Source organism: Drosophila miranda, assembly GCF_003369915.1.
Source record: "Drosophila miranda strain MSH22 chromosome Y unlocalized genomic scaffold, D.miranda_PacBio2.1 Contig_Y1_pilon, whole genome shotgun sequence".
Taxonomy (NCBI): domain Eukaryota; kingdom Metazoa; phylum Arthropoda; class Insecta; order Diptera; family Drosophilidae; genus Drosophila; species Drosophila miranda.
The window spans coordinates 18,634,851-18,650,865 of record NW_022881603.1 but is presented as its reverse complement, the minus strand read 5'-3'; the positions used below and the strand labels follow the sequence as shown (position 1 = coordinate 18,650,865).

The window sequence follows — 16,015 nt, the reverse complement described above, 5'->3', positions numbered from 1 at the left end:
TATTGATGCTGATCAAGAATATATATACTATATGGGGTCGGAAACGATTCCTTCTGGACGTTACACACATCCACTTTTACCACAAATCTAATATACCCCAATACTCATTTTGAGTATCGGGTATAACGAGCACACGCGGTACATAGCGATTTTATTTTACATATTAAAATAATTTTTAAAAAGGTATAACAAATTGGTAAAAATGCTTTTTTGTTCATGAAAAGCTTACAAATAATACAGTGACCAATAAAAGTCTAAGCATCACAACCATTTAATTAATTGTACATATACAGAATGGGTGTCAGGCTTAGACTTTGTGGGTCACGGTCAATGGTATGTAGTTCTATGGATTATGCATCACATTTAGCCAATTTCTGGAGAGCACTCTTGGCAGCAGCCAATTTGGCTTGGTCCTTGTTGGAGCCGAAACCAGTGACCCGAATGATCTTCTCCATGCAGGTGAACTGGCAGTACATCATCACAACGTCGTTGTCTACAAGGGGCGGACCGTAGACGGGATTGGCCAGCTTGTGCTCATGGAGCTAACGAATCGGGCTGATGGGTATATTCTGGGAGAATTCCTTCAGCTCGGGCTCAAACAAATGGTAGATCATCTGCCAGGTTGTCTGCAGATCCCGGCAATCCAGGTAGACGGCCGCGATAAGTGCCTCCAGGACATCGCCTAAAGCCTTGGGGACATCTACGTTTTGCGTCAAGTTGAAAGCACCGATGCGTGGACCGTCTTCCGACTCATTTTCCATGGCCAACTCCACTTCATCGTCCAAGTCCAGAATAACGGCCTGCACATCTCTCTCCTCGAGCAGAAAACGTACATGATTCGTGACTCTGTGTCCCTGGCTCTCTTGGAATTTTACAAACTTGCTGATGGTCTCAGATAGCAACGCGTTCTCTGCCAGAATGAAGAGGTGCAGCTTGTGGCGCACGCAGATGCATCCCAGTGTCATGTTATTGACCAATGCCGAGCGCAGATCCGTGAGCTCGCCCGGACGCAGCTTGGTATTGTTTTCGAAAATGTATGCAGAGATGAGAAAATCGAGTATGGCATCGCCAATGAACTCCAGCTCCTGGTAGCAGCCGGTCAAGCGATTGGTGGGAAACGACGGATGCGTCAGGGCCTGCAAGAGGTAGCCCCGATCCCGATCAGGTTGATCAGGAAGCCATCAATATCGTCAGGGCTCGCGTTGGCTCGCATCTTGGTGCTCTTCAACTGAAGATCGAGCAGCTGCGACAATGGCTTATAAACGTCCGGCTTGCAAATGCCGAAGTATTCCAGCATGCGGAAGCCATGTTGCAATCCATAGTTTCTCACCTTGTTCTGAGCAGCGACCTCACCAAAGAAGTAGTTCACGCCGGAGGAGAAGTCTCGGCCGGCATAATAGCCTTGCTGATTGCTCTTGCAACCTTGCACAAAGCGACGATAGGTATCCTCGTTGCAACGACCTGCCAGAATCTCCTCGTCACTAAGGGCCAGATTGAAGAGATTATGGGGACCAATCAGTTTGGCAAAGCTCGGCTGCTCCGTCCACAAATCCAAGACATCTTCGGGCAGATTAATGCTGGGCGGAAGCCACGTTAATCTGGGGTCGAACAGACTGCAGCTAATACGACTGGGAATATCCGTCTCCCTGAGGCAATACATCAGGTTCTTGTTGGACACCAGCCTCGACTTGACCTGCGTGAGCGTGCCTTCGTTCCAGTCGGGATACCTGCTGGCCAGGTAAAGACTGGCACTCATCTTGAGAAACGAGTCACCCTACAGCTCCGCTCGCTCCATATCATAAACATCGGCAGATCCCGCTGTGGTGATGGCCGCCAGGAACTCACCCTGGTGGGCCGGAGTGATGTGATCATCGGAGACGCTCTTCATCAGAACCGGCAACACATTCAACGACTGTGGTTTGGGAGCTGAGCTGGTCGGCGGGAGCAGGGCAGGCCGGGCGGCAGGGGGCATTGCTGGACTCCTGGTCTCATAGATGTTCCCTCCTTTAGGCATCTTGAACTGCGTCTCCAGCCAGAACTCCCTGTCGTCCTGCTCCATTTTGTCGAGAGACGCCACTTGGCCGGATATAAAATTGTTGTAATAGTTCAACTCCACGGTATAGGCGGACATGATGTTCCGGGGTAGGTCTACGGGTTCCAGGTACTGCTGCCACGAATGTTGTAAGTCGCGTATCTGCAGTGTCTTCATCCCAATCTCAACTTCTTTGATGGGTAGGGGCTCCAGAATGGAGCGTGACCCTTCTTCATAATTATTGGGAACGGCATTGCCATGGGAATCCACATTGCGGCGCAACGACCAGTCGATCTCCAAGAGCTTTGGCCTATAGTCAACTCCATTTTGAGGCAGATGTTGCAGCCCCAGGTAGGTATTGAAGCGTTGTCGTAATGCCTCAGCATGCAGCATGAAGTGGAGCCGGTTCAAGATGCTGGGTAGAAACACTGCTTTTATCCAGAGGTCGCCGGGGAAATCGAAATTAAAGCAGAGCTCCGGAATGAGGATGATCTTGACCCTGGCCTTGCTCTGGGCCGACGTCTTGCCCCGCTGCTGGACATAGAAGTTCAGTTGCTCCGTAAGCTCGCGCACCTCGATCAGGAACTGGTCCATGCGAACAATTCCTTCGATGTCATCGCCATACTTGGACGTGGTGAACTCGCCATAGCTCGTGTTCTGGTGGTTGCTTTCCATCAGGCTGCTCGGAGTCAGGTCTCTGCGCACCTTGTGCACGAGCATTCGCTTGCTCGCGAAGTTGGCATACCACTGAGTCACAATTTTCCCCTCATAGTCCTCTGGAAGCGGCGCTCGCTGTTCCTTGCGCTGCTTCACACTGACAGGCTTCGGGGTGGGCAGACGCTGGAACTAACGGACCAGCGGCCAGTCCACCACATTCTGATGCTCTGCGCCCACGGCTAGAGGCACGATCAGGTAGGAGTTGTCCTTGCCTCGACGATCCAGTACAAAGCAGGGATGCCAGATCTTCAACAGATCGCGGAACAGCATTCCATGGAACTGATGCAGTTGCTCCAGCTGCTCTGCGGGTGCTCCCTAACCTGCACATGCAATGGGCCCTGGTTGCAGAACAGCGGCATTTTCGAGAGAGGCGGCAGCTGCTTCCTCAGCAGCAACGCAAAGTTCTTACCCGACAGCATGTTGTCGTGGATGTGCTCTGTGTAGTCGTTGCGCTCGAGCTGCGGCTCCAAAATGATCTCATAGGCATAACAGACTTCACCCACCCGTGGCCGGCAATCGTATAATTACGGCGGACAAGAGGTCTTGAAGGTAGTTTGTGTCTCCGGCTTGAGTTTCTGCTTGTTTACCGTATCGATAACTAAAAGCACCCAAGGAGGAGAATGATTAAACAGAATTAGTGGGTATTTGATTGAATAAGACTCACCATCGTCGCTGTATTTCCTCCAGTGGTCAAAGTGAAAGTCGGCTATCGCCGTGCCCCCGGTCCTTAAGCGTGACGGGTAGGAAACGCTCGTTGAGCTCCCCCGTGGAGTACAGTTTAATGCAGGTCTTAAAGGCTGCCGATATTTTTGCCGCCTTAACGGAAGTCATGGGATCGCTCTGGAATGATTCGAACATGATTACTGACTGATTTTATCCCGCACGGACGAGCTGAGTGGAAGTTCGATAAGACGACTTCTTTGCTTGCGGCCTGTGTGCCAAAGAGTTCCCGCTTCTGGTCCCAACTGATTAGTGTGATCCAGGGCTCCACAAAGCCGAATGCATCCAAAGGCAGGCTCTGGCAGTAGCGGTGGAGCAGCATCAGGGCACTGCTAGGCAGCAGCACAGCACCTTTTTCGTTTATCAATGGTGGGATCAATTCGTGGAAGTGATCGGCTATCTCTTGCATCAGGGGTTCGGCCCGATCCAGGACGCGATCCTTTAAATACTCTCCGATGTATGGGCTTGGCGATATTGATTGATTTGTTGGTTGGTTTTTATGCGGTCAAGCTCTGAGGAAAAAAGCACAAACTGGGCCTCCTTGGATCGAGCCCGCCCCTTCGTCTGCACGTACATGTTAAATGTCTTTAAAGGATCCAGGATCAACACGTAATTGCAGGCCTTTACATCGATGCCTTCCTCTAGAACGCTCGAACAGACCATCAGGTTGGCTTCGCCATCCCTAAATTGATGAATGGCCTTTGATGAGGATTGCGACAGGCGAGAATAATATACTTTTAATATAATGTTCTGTGCTGAGGCCCGAGGCATAACGTACCGACTTTTGCCACTTGCGCTCCAGGACGCTCTCACAATCCGCTGAAACTGAGTTGCGGCCCACCATAAACTGCGGCACGAGAACATCGCGCAGCGCCGGAATAACCGCAATGAACTTCTTCAACAATTGGTATATGCATTTGCTCGTATACCGGCGCTCAACGAAGACCAAGCAGCAAATATGCTTGGCATCCTTGCCCGAGAACGTTTTCTGCACGTAATGCAAAAATCTCTGCACCTTGGGAGTCGAAAAGATCATGATGGTTTCCTCCGTGTGGACTGCGTCATCGGGTTCCGTATCATCGTCGACCAAATCGCGAAGCTTTTTCTTTAGCATGTGATTGATCCGGTTACACAGACAGATGGCCAACTTATATATGTGGGTCAGGGCAAGGGTTGATGATGATGCAGCTTGATTTCAAACTCTAGAATCACCGATACTATGGCCATGGCTGCCGAATATACGCCGTAGTGCTCCAGCTGGTACTGGAAGTCGTTGAGCAGAGTCTTTATATATCCTTTCTTGGGCGGATCGCGGGGGGTCGACAGTCCCTTGGAATAGCGCGTAGGCTGTTTGCCAATCTCCAAATCGTCTAGGCGTACGTAGAAGTGCTCAATGCATCTATGTATGGCGTGCCCGATCACAAGGCTCCCCACTTGGTCTGGATAAGTCACTAAACACTCACTTGGTTTGGTGGAGTAGCTGCAAAAAATAAACAGAACTGCTATAGCGTGATTTCTTCTATGGAAAGGGCTTAAAAGGTCTCACAGCATCACGTTTTTCAATTCCTCCGTGTCGGACACGGACAGCTCTCTGAGCTTTTGAGCGACCAGCTTAAATTCGTTGCCTTTAATGAGTACACCCGTCAGTCCCAAAACGCGCGGCAGTGGCGTGTTTCGGTCAGCGACCAGTGCCATGGTGGCAGTCGTCTATAATCACGATGCTCACAGAGCTCAGCTCCAAGTACTTCTGGGTGACCATATTCAACATTACTTGGGCTGTGCCCACCAGAACCTATTGTCGTTGCAAGATATAAGAAAAATCAATTAGAAAAAAAAAGCCAGCGCCAAATTTGTAAAGCACTTGGAAGCACAAATACTAGTGCATCCGTTCTATATAAACGAATATCAGAAATGCATATTGGTTTGATGAGGCGTCATGAGCTCGACACTAACTTGGCTATCGCTTATTTCGTGGCTCCATTTTATCTTCGACCAGTCGTCGACGCCCTGCTCCCCCACAAAGAACTTCACTTTGAGATTTGAGAACTTCTTCACGGCCATTGCCTGCTGGCGGGCTAGCTCGACTGTATTGCACATAAATAAAGCTCGTTTTCCGCCCTCCTCAATTGATCTGTAAGAGTGTAAACAAATCCGAGAATTCAGTTCAACAGCTACATACATATGTACATATTTGCTTATGTATGAGTGGGTTTGCAAAATTCCAGTATGAAACGAGGGGGAACGTTGTGAGTCACCGCAACTCTACAGTTATACCCGATACTTAGTCAGTATGGCTCTCCTCCGGCAGACGCAGCTAATATTAAACGACACGACAAATTGTGCGTGCGAGAGAGACAGAAAATCAGTCTGAGCGTGACGTCGGGCGCTGCGTAGCCAGTGCAAATTGATTTGTTCCTTTTGGGTATAAAAATGATCCGATCTGATCCAGATTCAGCAGTCTGATAGATATGGTCATTATCTATGATTCTGCGTTTTTAGTTTTCTCGAATCTGCAATATTGTGGATGCAACAGATTTTCGTCCTTTGTGGGGGCGGAAGGGGGTGCGGCGAAATTCTGAGATATACGTTTTATAGTGAGATCTAACAGAAGTGCGGATACCAAATTTGGTTACTCTAGCCTTAATAGTCTCTGAGATTTGTGGATGCCCCAGATTTTCGTCCTTTGCGGGGGCGAAAGGGGGTGTGGCGAAATTTGGACACAAAACGGTCAAGGTCCGATATCACAGGAGTGTGGATACCAAATTTGGTTGCTCTGGCTCTTATAAGTTCTGAGATCCTTGAACTCATATTTTGCAATTGGCAAAACCGCCCATGAAACCTGTGTGTTAGAGAGAGACAGAGCGAGAAAGAATGAAATTGTTTTCTTGATTCTGGCTATAATAATTATACGATCTGGTTGAGATTTTACATTCTAGAACATATAGTCATCCTCTACGATTCTGCGTTTTTGGTTTTATCGTATCTTTAAAAATGTGGATGCCACAGATTTTCGTCCTTTGTGGGGGCGGAAGTGGGCGGGGCGAAGTTTTGAAATATTTTTGTAGCAGTGACATATCACAGAAGTCTGGATCCAAAACAACGTTGCTCTAGCTCTTATAGTCTTTGAGCACTAGGCGCTGAAGGGGACGGACAGACGGACAGACGGACGGACGGACAGACAGACAGGGCTCAATCGACTCGGCTATTGATGCTGATTGAGTATATATATACTTTATGGGGTCGGAAACGATTCCTTCTGGACGTTACACACATCCACTTTTACCACAAATCTAATATACCCCAATACTCATTTTGAGTATCGGGTATAAAAAAATGCAAGCGACTTACTTGTCCATGTCTTTGGAGAATCGCTTCAGGGCCAGGATGGCCACGTATGTCTTGCCAGATCCGGTCGGCAAGTAGATTATCCCATTGTTCTTCATAATATGATCCACGAGACGCAGCTGATAGCTGCGAGGCTGCAACAAATGCGAATGCATTTTTACAATTCAGCAAAAAGTACAAACTTATGTATATGCACTGGAATTTATATTATTTATACCTTTATTTCGGATTCCCCACTATGCACGTTGTCTGCCATGATGATCCTATTTGCTCCGGGTGCCAGCTGAAAGTGATGAAATAAAATAAAATTCAGTGACTGCAGGCACAAGCTCGCCAACTAAGATGATTGCTGACGTGGCTATAATGACACAGCAGGTTTTTCTGGATGTGGCCAGCTACTAGCTGGAAGTACGGGGACTTACATTTTTGTCCAGTCACCGTTCTCTGTGTGCGGAAAACACCGCGATGGACGCGCAGGTTGACCGGAAAATGTCTCGCCTCACCTTTGTTTTAATTGAACTTTGTTCCACCGATATATTGTATTGAACAAGTATTTGATCAGATAAGATAATAAATTCCAAGAGCTGAATAAATAAATTGCCAAAAAAAGAAAAAAAGAAAATGAAGTCCTGTCCCTCAGTATTATCCGCGGGTTTATCGCTAAAATATACCGTCCGACCCTCAGAAATATACCGAAATGTACCGTCTCATTTAAAAAATATACCGTAAATATACTGACGAATTCAAGTTCTATTTTACATATTCCTCGTTTATGATATTCCGTGGAATATTACTAGCTGTATAGAACATTAAGCCATGCCCACATAGTTTTATCCGATTAGTGAATCTATTTCCGAATTGACTAGTTTATTTTAAACACTTGCTTTTATTGGATCTTGTCTAAAAGAAGGTATTAGTGAATTAGGTCAACCAAAAAACGGTTTTAGCGAAATAAGTCAAAACAAAAAAACGAGGCTAGTCGTTCATATTGCTCAATTTAGAGATTCCGTTGAATAATTCTGGCTAACTAAAACCCTTAGTTCGGCTCACATAATTTTAGGCCGTTGATACATACATTTTCTACAAAACTGGTTAGTTTTTAGTCCTTGCTTTTGTTGTATTTTGACTTAAACAAGGTTTAAACAAAATAGTTCAACAAAAAAACAGTCGCAATGTTGCTAGTATTTAAAGACATGATGCGTGTATAGCCCTTTGTATACCCTGTTTTCCAAAATGTTTTTAAAACGTAATTGATGAAGAAATTTTCTCAAATTGATATAGGTTAGACATATTCATGCATGATTATTCTTGGTCTCTGTAGAAAGAAATCGATGAAATAGGTTTAAATATTCCAGAAGGGTATTTCATTGTTGCTATCGATAAACGGGAAAACTGCCAACTGCCGAAAAACTGCACCTCGAATGAAATGCTGCTGGACTGCCAGCCTGCTTTAAGTAGAGCGCGAAGTATGAAAGTGAATGAAAAAAACACCAATGTTTAAAAAAAAATGTATTTAAATAATGTATTAAAATAATTTAAATATTTGTATTTAAAATAAACTTTAAATTTAAGCCCAGCTATGGTTAACAAACGAATCAAACGCAGCTGTACAAGTACACTTTCAAGTTCAAGTGCGGCTTGGAAGTGCAGTAATTCTTATCAGCAAACAGCTTTGCATTAGCTTCCGGATTTGAACAGTTAATTCATTCAAAATGCATTTCGTTTGCGATCTCAGTTTAATTTTGATTGCAATATGCATGGTTCGGAGAATACGACTCACAATGGAAAACTATTTCGTTTTACTGCTGATTCTTTTGGCTGTACCTTGGTCCTTTGAGGCCACCCCCAAGCTTAAGCCAACCAAGGCTGCCATTATAGACTTGAAGAACAAAACTGAAGTAGTACCGTCAAGTAGCATGCCCATTGCCAATGTCACAGCCGTGCACGAGAAGTTGGCAGAAGTCCACATTGATCAGCACAAAACCATTCGCATTAGCAAAGGAGATCTGGATGATGTATTGGACGTTTATATGGGTAAAATAGCAGAGAGTGCAGCCCCCATCAAGGACAGAGAAAATGAAATAAACAAGCTTCAAACCAAGGAACACACTGACGACGATCTACTGAAGAGATTTGAGAATCTCACAGAATATACAGCCAAACTGAAGGAAAAGGCGGATCAAATCAAGGAACTCGAGCAGAAGGTCAAGGTCTACGAGACCAGATTGAAGAGGAAACAGCACGTGTTGACTGATTTAAGAAAACCGAACACCTCCAGTGCGGCATTGATCGATCATCTGAGAGCCAAAGTCGTATATTTTGATGGTAAATTCAGGGAGAAGAAGGACGACCTGTTGGCAGACTGGGAGGCAGCCACCACCTCTTGTATGCCCTACGGCATGTCGTCTGGGATTCATTTGATCCATTTGCCAGGGTTCCTACCCTTTCTGGTGTCCTGTGAGGGTCTCACGGCCGCCGGTCCTGGATGACCAGCTCCCAGCCTCATGAGCTCTACATAAGCTTCAGGAGATTCAATGGAGAGTCAAGCTATGCTCACTACGATGACTTGGTTATTGGCAGCGAGGAGGAAGGCTACGAATTGAAATTGCTCGGCCATTATCAAGGAAATTCCAGCGACGCGCTACGCACCCATGACAAGATGAAATTCTCAACCTTCGATGAATTTACGCATATGAATTGCGCCGAGTATCACCACGGAGCCTGGTGGTACGACTTCTGTTCGCGAAGGTAATTCATCCGTCCACTGAGTATCACACAAACACATACGAATTATTCAGTTAATATCCTCTTCCCATAGCAATTTGAATGGCAAGTACTTCAAGGACGAGGTGGACAATGTCCAGGGCATTTTCTGGGAGCAATGGTATAGCTTCAGATCTCTGAGATCCGTACAGGTGCTAGTCCGTCCAAAGAGCCAAATGGAGCTGAACGATTTACCGAGGACCAAGCGTACAGTACCCCTAAAAATTCATTAAAATTAATCCCTCCATCAGCTCAACACACACGAATGCCCATTATTTTTAATAATTTACGCGTATTATGTTTGTTTCTAGAGGCTTTAAGAGCATTGTTAAACCAGATAAATCTCAATACGAAGCCGAGCGCCAAACGCCGAACCCCATTCGTCTTTGTTATTTACTCTTCCGACGCCCGCCCCCCCGCCACCATTCGACAGTTGATAAGCTTTCGATTTTTCGCCCTCTCCTCTCCCGGGTACAATAATTACTTCGTTACAGTTCACTGCAGTTCGCTGCTCTAGACATTTGTTTATTCGCGCACAAGTGATTAGTGCAATTAATTCTCATTTTCATTTTTATTTTCATTTGTGCTCATATTTCGTACTCTGTTGCAACAATTTAATGAAATCTAATTGAGCTCTGACTCTGGTCTTGAAGTGCTTCTATTGGCCTGGTCTGGTCTGCCCCCACCATTTGTCACTTGCACTTTTATTGCCGAGGGACCGCTATGGGAGCGGAGAAACTCAATTGGAGTAAATATAGGCTTGGCAAATTAGCCAAAGTCGAGGCATAAAATAAGTACGAGAAGAAGTACAAGTGCTGCTCGTGCGGCAAACGATTCGCCCAGTTTGCCAGTCTGCGCTGGCACAAAAAGCGGGCACACGGCTCTGGGCAATCGGAGGAGAAGTAGACCTCGCACCCACTCCTGTGCCCCATGTTATTTACAAGGCAATCGTAGAGAGTTAGCTACGAGTTGTACAACTTATATTGCCATCATCCACTTGAAGATATTTCTAGCTGGAAGTGTACTTATCTAGCACTAAGTAATGTATTTATTTACTATTTAAGTATGTCTGTTATATGGCCTGGCCCCTAGAGTTCGCTGCTTGAGTTTAGTATGCTTAATCGCGATAATCGAGCGATTAGGTTTCCATTAACCGAATGGTTGTAACTTGCTGTTGTGCTGTCGAAATGTCATTGAAAGTGAATCCAAATACACATACATATGCACATATGGAATGAATAGAATGCACATATGTGCATTGTAAATGTACATAAGTGTTCTCTTCAGTTATTTTGAAGTGGAAACATCCAGTTGGAGGGGGTGTATTCTGTATGAAACTGGAATAAACTCAATTTAAATAAAAATTGTTCTTTTCAGACCGTAAATCCTCCGTCGCATCGATATTCATTTATATTTTATGCCTCGACTTTGGCTAATTTGTCAAGCCTTTATTTACTCCAATTGAGTTTCTCCACTCCCACAGCGGTCCCTCGGCAATAAAAGTGCAAGTGACAAATGGTGGGGGCAGACCAGACCAGGCCCATAGAAGCGCTTCAAGACCAGAGTCAGAGCTCAATTAGATTTCATTAAATTGTTGCAACAGCGAACGAAATGCGAGCACAAATGAAAATAAAAATGAAAATGAGAATTAATTGCACTAATCACTTGTGCGCGAATAAACAAATGTTTAGAGCAGCGAACTGCAGTGAACTGTAACGAAGTAATTATTGTACCCGGGAGAGGAGAGGGCGAAAAATCGAAAGCTTATCAACTGTCGAATGGTGGCGGGGGGGCGGGCGTCGGAAGAGTAAATAACAAAGACGAATGGGGTTCGGCGTTTGGCGCTCGGCTTCGTATTGAGATTTATCTGGTTTAACAATGCTCTTAAAGCCTCTAGAAACAAACATAATACGCGTAAATTATTAAAAATAATGGGCATTCGTGTGTGTTGAGCTGATGGAGGGATTAATTTTAATGAATTTTTAGGGGTACTGTACGCTTGGTCCTCGGTAAATCGTTCAGCTCCATTTGGCTCTTTGGACGGACTAGCACCTGTACGGATCTCAGAGATCTGAAGCTATACCATTGCTCCCAGAAAATGCCCTGGACATTGTCCACCTCGTCCTTGAAGTACTTGCCATTCAAATTGCTATGGGAAGAGGATATTAACTGAATAATTCGTATGTGTTTGTGTGATACTCAGTGGACGGATGAATTACCTTCGCGAACAGAAGTCGTACCACCAGGCTCCGTGGTGATACTCGGCGCAATTCATATGCGTAAATTCATCGAAGGTTGAGAATTTCATCTTGTCATGGGTGCGTAGCGCGTCGCTGGAATTTCCTTGATAATGGCCGAGCAATTTCAATTCGTAGCCTTCCTCCTCGCTGCCAATAACCAAGTCATCGTAGTGAGCATAGCTTGACTCTCCATTGAATCTCCTGAAGCTTATGTAGAGCTCATGAGGCTGGGAGCTGGTCATCCAGGACCGGCGGCCGTGAGACCCTCACAGGACACCAGAAAGGGTAGGAACCCTGGCAAATGGATCAAATGAATCCCAGACGACATGCCGTAGGGCATACAAGAGGTGGTGGCTGCCTCCCAGTCTGCCAACAGGTCGTCCTTCTTCTCCCTGAATTTACCATCAAAATATACGACTTTGGCTCTCAGATGATCGATCAATGCCGCACTGGAGGTGTTCGGTTTTCTTAAATCAGTCAACACGTGCTGTTTCCTCTTCAATCTGGTCTCGTAGACCTTGACCTTCTGCTCGAGTTCCTTGATTTGATCCGCCTTTTCCTTCAGTTTGGCTGTATATTCTGTGAGATTCTCAAATATCTTCAGTAGATCGTCGTCAGTGTGTTCCTTGGTTTGAAGCTTGTTTATTTCATTTTCTCTGTCCTTGATGGGGGCTGCACTCTCTGCTATTTTACCCATATAAACGTCCAATACATCATCCAGATCTCCTTTGCTAATGCGAATGGTTTTGTGCTGATCAATGTGGACTTCTGCCAACTTCTCGTGCACGGCTGTGACATTGGCAATGGGCATGCTACTTGACGGTACTACTTCAGTTTTGTTCTTCAAGTCTATAATGGCAGCCTTGGTTGGCTTAAGCTTGGGGGTGGCCTCAAAGGACCAAGGTACAGCCAAAAGAATCAGCAGTAAAACGAAATAGTTTTCCATTGTGAGTCGTATTGCAATCAAAATTAAACTGAGATCGCAAACGAAATGCATTTTGAATGAATTAACTGTTCAAATCCGGAAGCTAATGCAAAGCTGTTTGCTGATAAGAATTACTGCACTTCCAAGCCGCACTTGAACTTGAAAGTGTACTTGTACAGCTGCGTTTGATTCGTTTGTTAACCATAGCTGGGCTTAAATTTAAAGTTTATTTTAAATACAAATATTTAAATTATTTTAATACATTATTTAAATACATTTTTTTTTAAACATTGGTGTTTTTTTCATTCACTTTCATACTTCGCGCTCTACTTAAAGCAGGCTGGCAGTCCAGCAGCATTTCATTCGAGGTGCAGTTTTTCGGCAGTTGGCAGTTTTCCCGTTTATCGATAGCAACAATGAAATACCCTTCTGGAATATTTAAACCTATTTCATCGATTTCTTTCTACAGAGACCAAGAATAATCATGCATGAATATGTCTAACCTATATCAATTTGAGAAAATTTCTTCATCAATTACGTTTTAAAAACATTTTGGAAAACAGGGTATACAAAGGGCTATACACGCATCATGTCTTTAAATACCAGCAACATTGCGACTGTTTTTTTGTTGAACTATTTTGTTTAAACCTTGTTTAAGTCAAAATACAACAAAAGCAAGGACTAAAAACTAACCAGTTTTGTAGAAAATGTATGTATCAACGGCCTAAAATTGTGTGAGCCGAACTAAGAGTTTTAGTTAGCCAGAATTATTCAACGGAATCTCTAAATTGAGCAATATGAACGACTAGCCTCGGTTTTTTGTTTTGACTTATTTCGCTAAAACCGTTTTTTGGTTGACCTATTTCACTAATACCTTCTTTAAGACAAGATCCAATAAAAGCCAGTGTTTAAAATAAACTAGTCAATTCGCAAATAGATTCACTAATCGGATAAAATTATGTGGGCATGGCTTAATGTTCTATATAGCTAGTAATATTCCACGGAATATCATAAACGAGGAATATATAAAATAGAACTTGAATTCGTTAGTATATTTACGGTATATTTTTTAAATGAGACGGTACATTTCGGTATATTTCTAAACCCGCGGATAATACTGAGTGACAGGACTTAATTTTCTTTTTTTCTTTTTTTGGCAATTTATTTATTCAGCTCTTGGAATTTATTATCTTATCTGATCAAATACTTGTTCAATACAATATATCGGTGGAACAAAGTTCAATTAAAACAAAGGTGAGGCGAGACATTTTCCGGTCAACCTGCGCGTCCATCGCGGTGTTTTCCGCACACAGAGAACGGTGACTGGACAAAAATGTAAGTCCCCGTACTTCCAGCTAGTAGCTGGCCACATCCAGAAAAACCTGCTGTGTCATTATAGCCACGTCAGCAATCATCTTAGTTGGCGAGCTTGTGCCTGCAGTCACTGAATTTTATTTTATTTCATCACTTTCAGCTGGCACCCGGAGCAAATAGGATCATCATGGCAGACAACGTGCATAGTGGGGAATCCGAAATAAAGGTATAAATAATATAAATTCCAGTGCGTATATGTACATAAGTTTGTACTTTTTGCTGAATTGTAAAAATGCATTCGCATTTGTTGCAGCCTCGCAGCTATCAGCTGCGTCTCGTGGATAATATTATGAAGAACAATGGGATAATCTACTTGCCGACCGGATCTGGCAAGACATACGTGGCCATCCTGGCCCTGAAGCGATTCTCCAAAGACATGGACAAGTAAGTCGCTTGCATTTTTTTATACCCGATACTCAAAATGAGTATTGGGGTATATTAGATTTGTGGTAAAAGTGGATGTGTGTAACGTCCAGAAGGAATCGTTTCCGACCCCATAAAGTATATATATTCTTGATCAGCATCAATGGCCGAGTCGATTGAGCCCTGTCTGTCTGTCCGTCCGTCCGTCTGTCCGCCCCCTTCAGCGCCTAGTGCTCAAAGACTATAAGAGCTAGAGCAACGTTGTTTTGGATCCAGACTTCTGTGATATGTCACTGCTACAAAAATATTTCAAAACTTCGCCCCGCCCACTTCCGCCCCCACAAAGGACGAAAATCTGTGGCATCCACATTTTTAAAGATACGATAAAACCAAAAACGCAGAATCGTAGAGGATGACTATATGTTCTAGAGTGTAAAATCTCAACCAGATCGTATAATTATTATAGCCAGAATCAAGAAAACAATTTCATTCTTTCTCGCTCTGTCTCTCTCTAACACACAGGTTTCATGGTCGGCTTTGCCAATTGCAAAATATGAGTTCAAGGATCTCAGAACCTATAAGAGCCAGAGCAACCAAATTTGGTATCCACACTCCTGTGATATCGGACCTTGACCGTTTCGTGTCCAAATTTCGCCACACCCCCTTTCGCCCCCGCAAAGGACGAAAATCTGGGGCATCCACAAATCTCAGAGACTATTAAGGCTAGAGTAACCAAGTTTGGTATCCGTACTTCTGTTAGATCTCACTATAAAACGTATATCTCAGAATTTCGCCCCACCCCCTTCCGCCCCCACAAAGGACGAAAATCTGTTGCATCCACAATATTGCAGATTCGAGAAAACTAAAAACGCAGAATTATAGATAATGACCATATCTATCAGACTGCTGAATCTGGATCAGATCGGATCATTTTTATACCCAAAAGGAACAAATCAATTTGCACTGGCTACGCAGCGCCCGACGTCACGCTCAGACTGATTTTCTGTCTCTCTCGCACGCACAATTTGTCGTGTCGTTTAATATTAGCTGCGTCTGCCGGAGGAGAGCCATACTGACTAAGTATCGGGTATAACTGTAGAGTTGCGGTGACTCACAACGTTCCCCCTCGTTTCATACTGGAATTTTGCAAACACACTCATACATAAGCAAATATGTACATATGTATGTAGCTGTTGAACTGAATTCTCGGATTTGTTTACACTCCTACAGATCAATCGAGGAGGGCGGAAAACGAGCTATATTTATGTGCAATACAGTCGAGCTAGCCCGCCAGCAGGCAATGGCCGTGAAGAAGTTCTCAAATCTCAAAGTGGGGTTCTTTGTGGGGGAGCAGGGCGTCGACGACTGGTCGAAGATAAAATGGAGCCACGAAATAAGCGATAGCCAAGTTAGTGTCGAGCTCATGACGCCTCATCAAACCAATATGCATTTCTGATATTCGTTTATATAGAACGGATGCACTAGTATTTGTGCTTCCAATTGCTTTACAAAGTTGGCCCTGGCTTTTTTTTTTCT

The 16,015-nt window shown here is 44.4% G+C and overlaps 4 pseudogenes; 2 read left to right on the top strand and 2 right to left on the bottom strand.

The window, feature by feature from the left end:
• The window catches only part of LOC117191467, a 125,884-nt pseudogene that overhangs the window by 105,155 nt on the left and 4,714 nt on the right, over positions 1–16,015 (top strand).
• On the bottom strand, positions 187–7,440 carry LOC117185946 (annotated as a pseudogene).
• Positions 8,582–9,975, top strand: LOC117190397 (annotated as a pseudogene).
• On the bottom strand, positions 11,388–12,763 carry LOC117190085 (annotated as a pseudogene).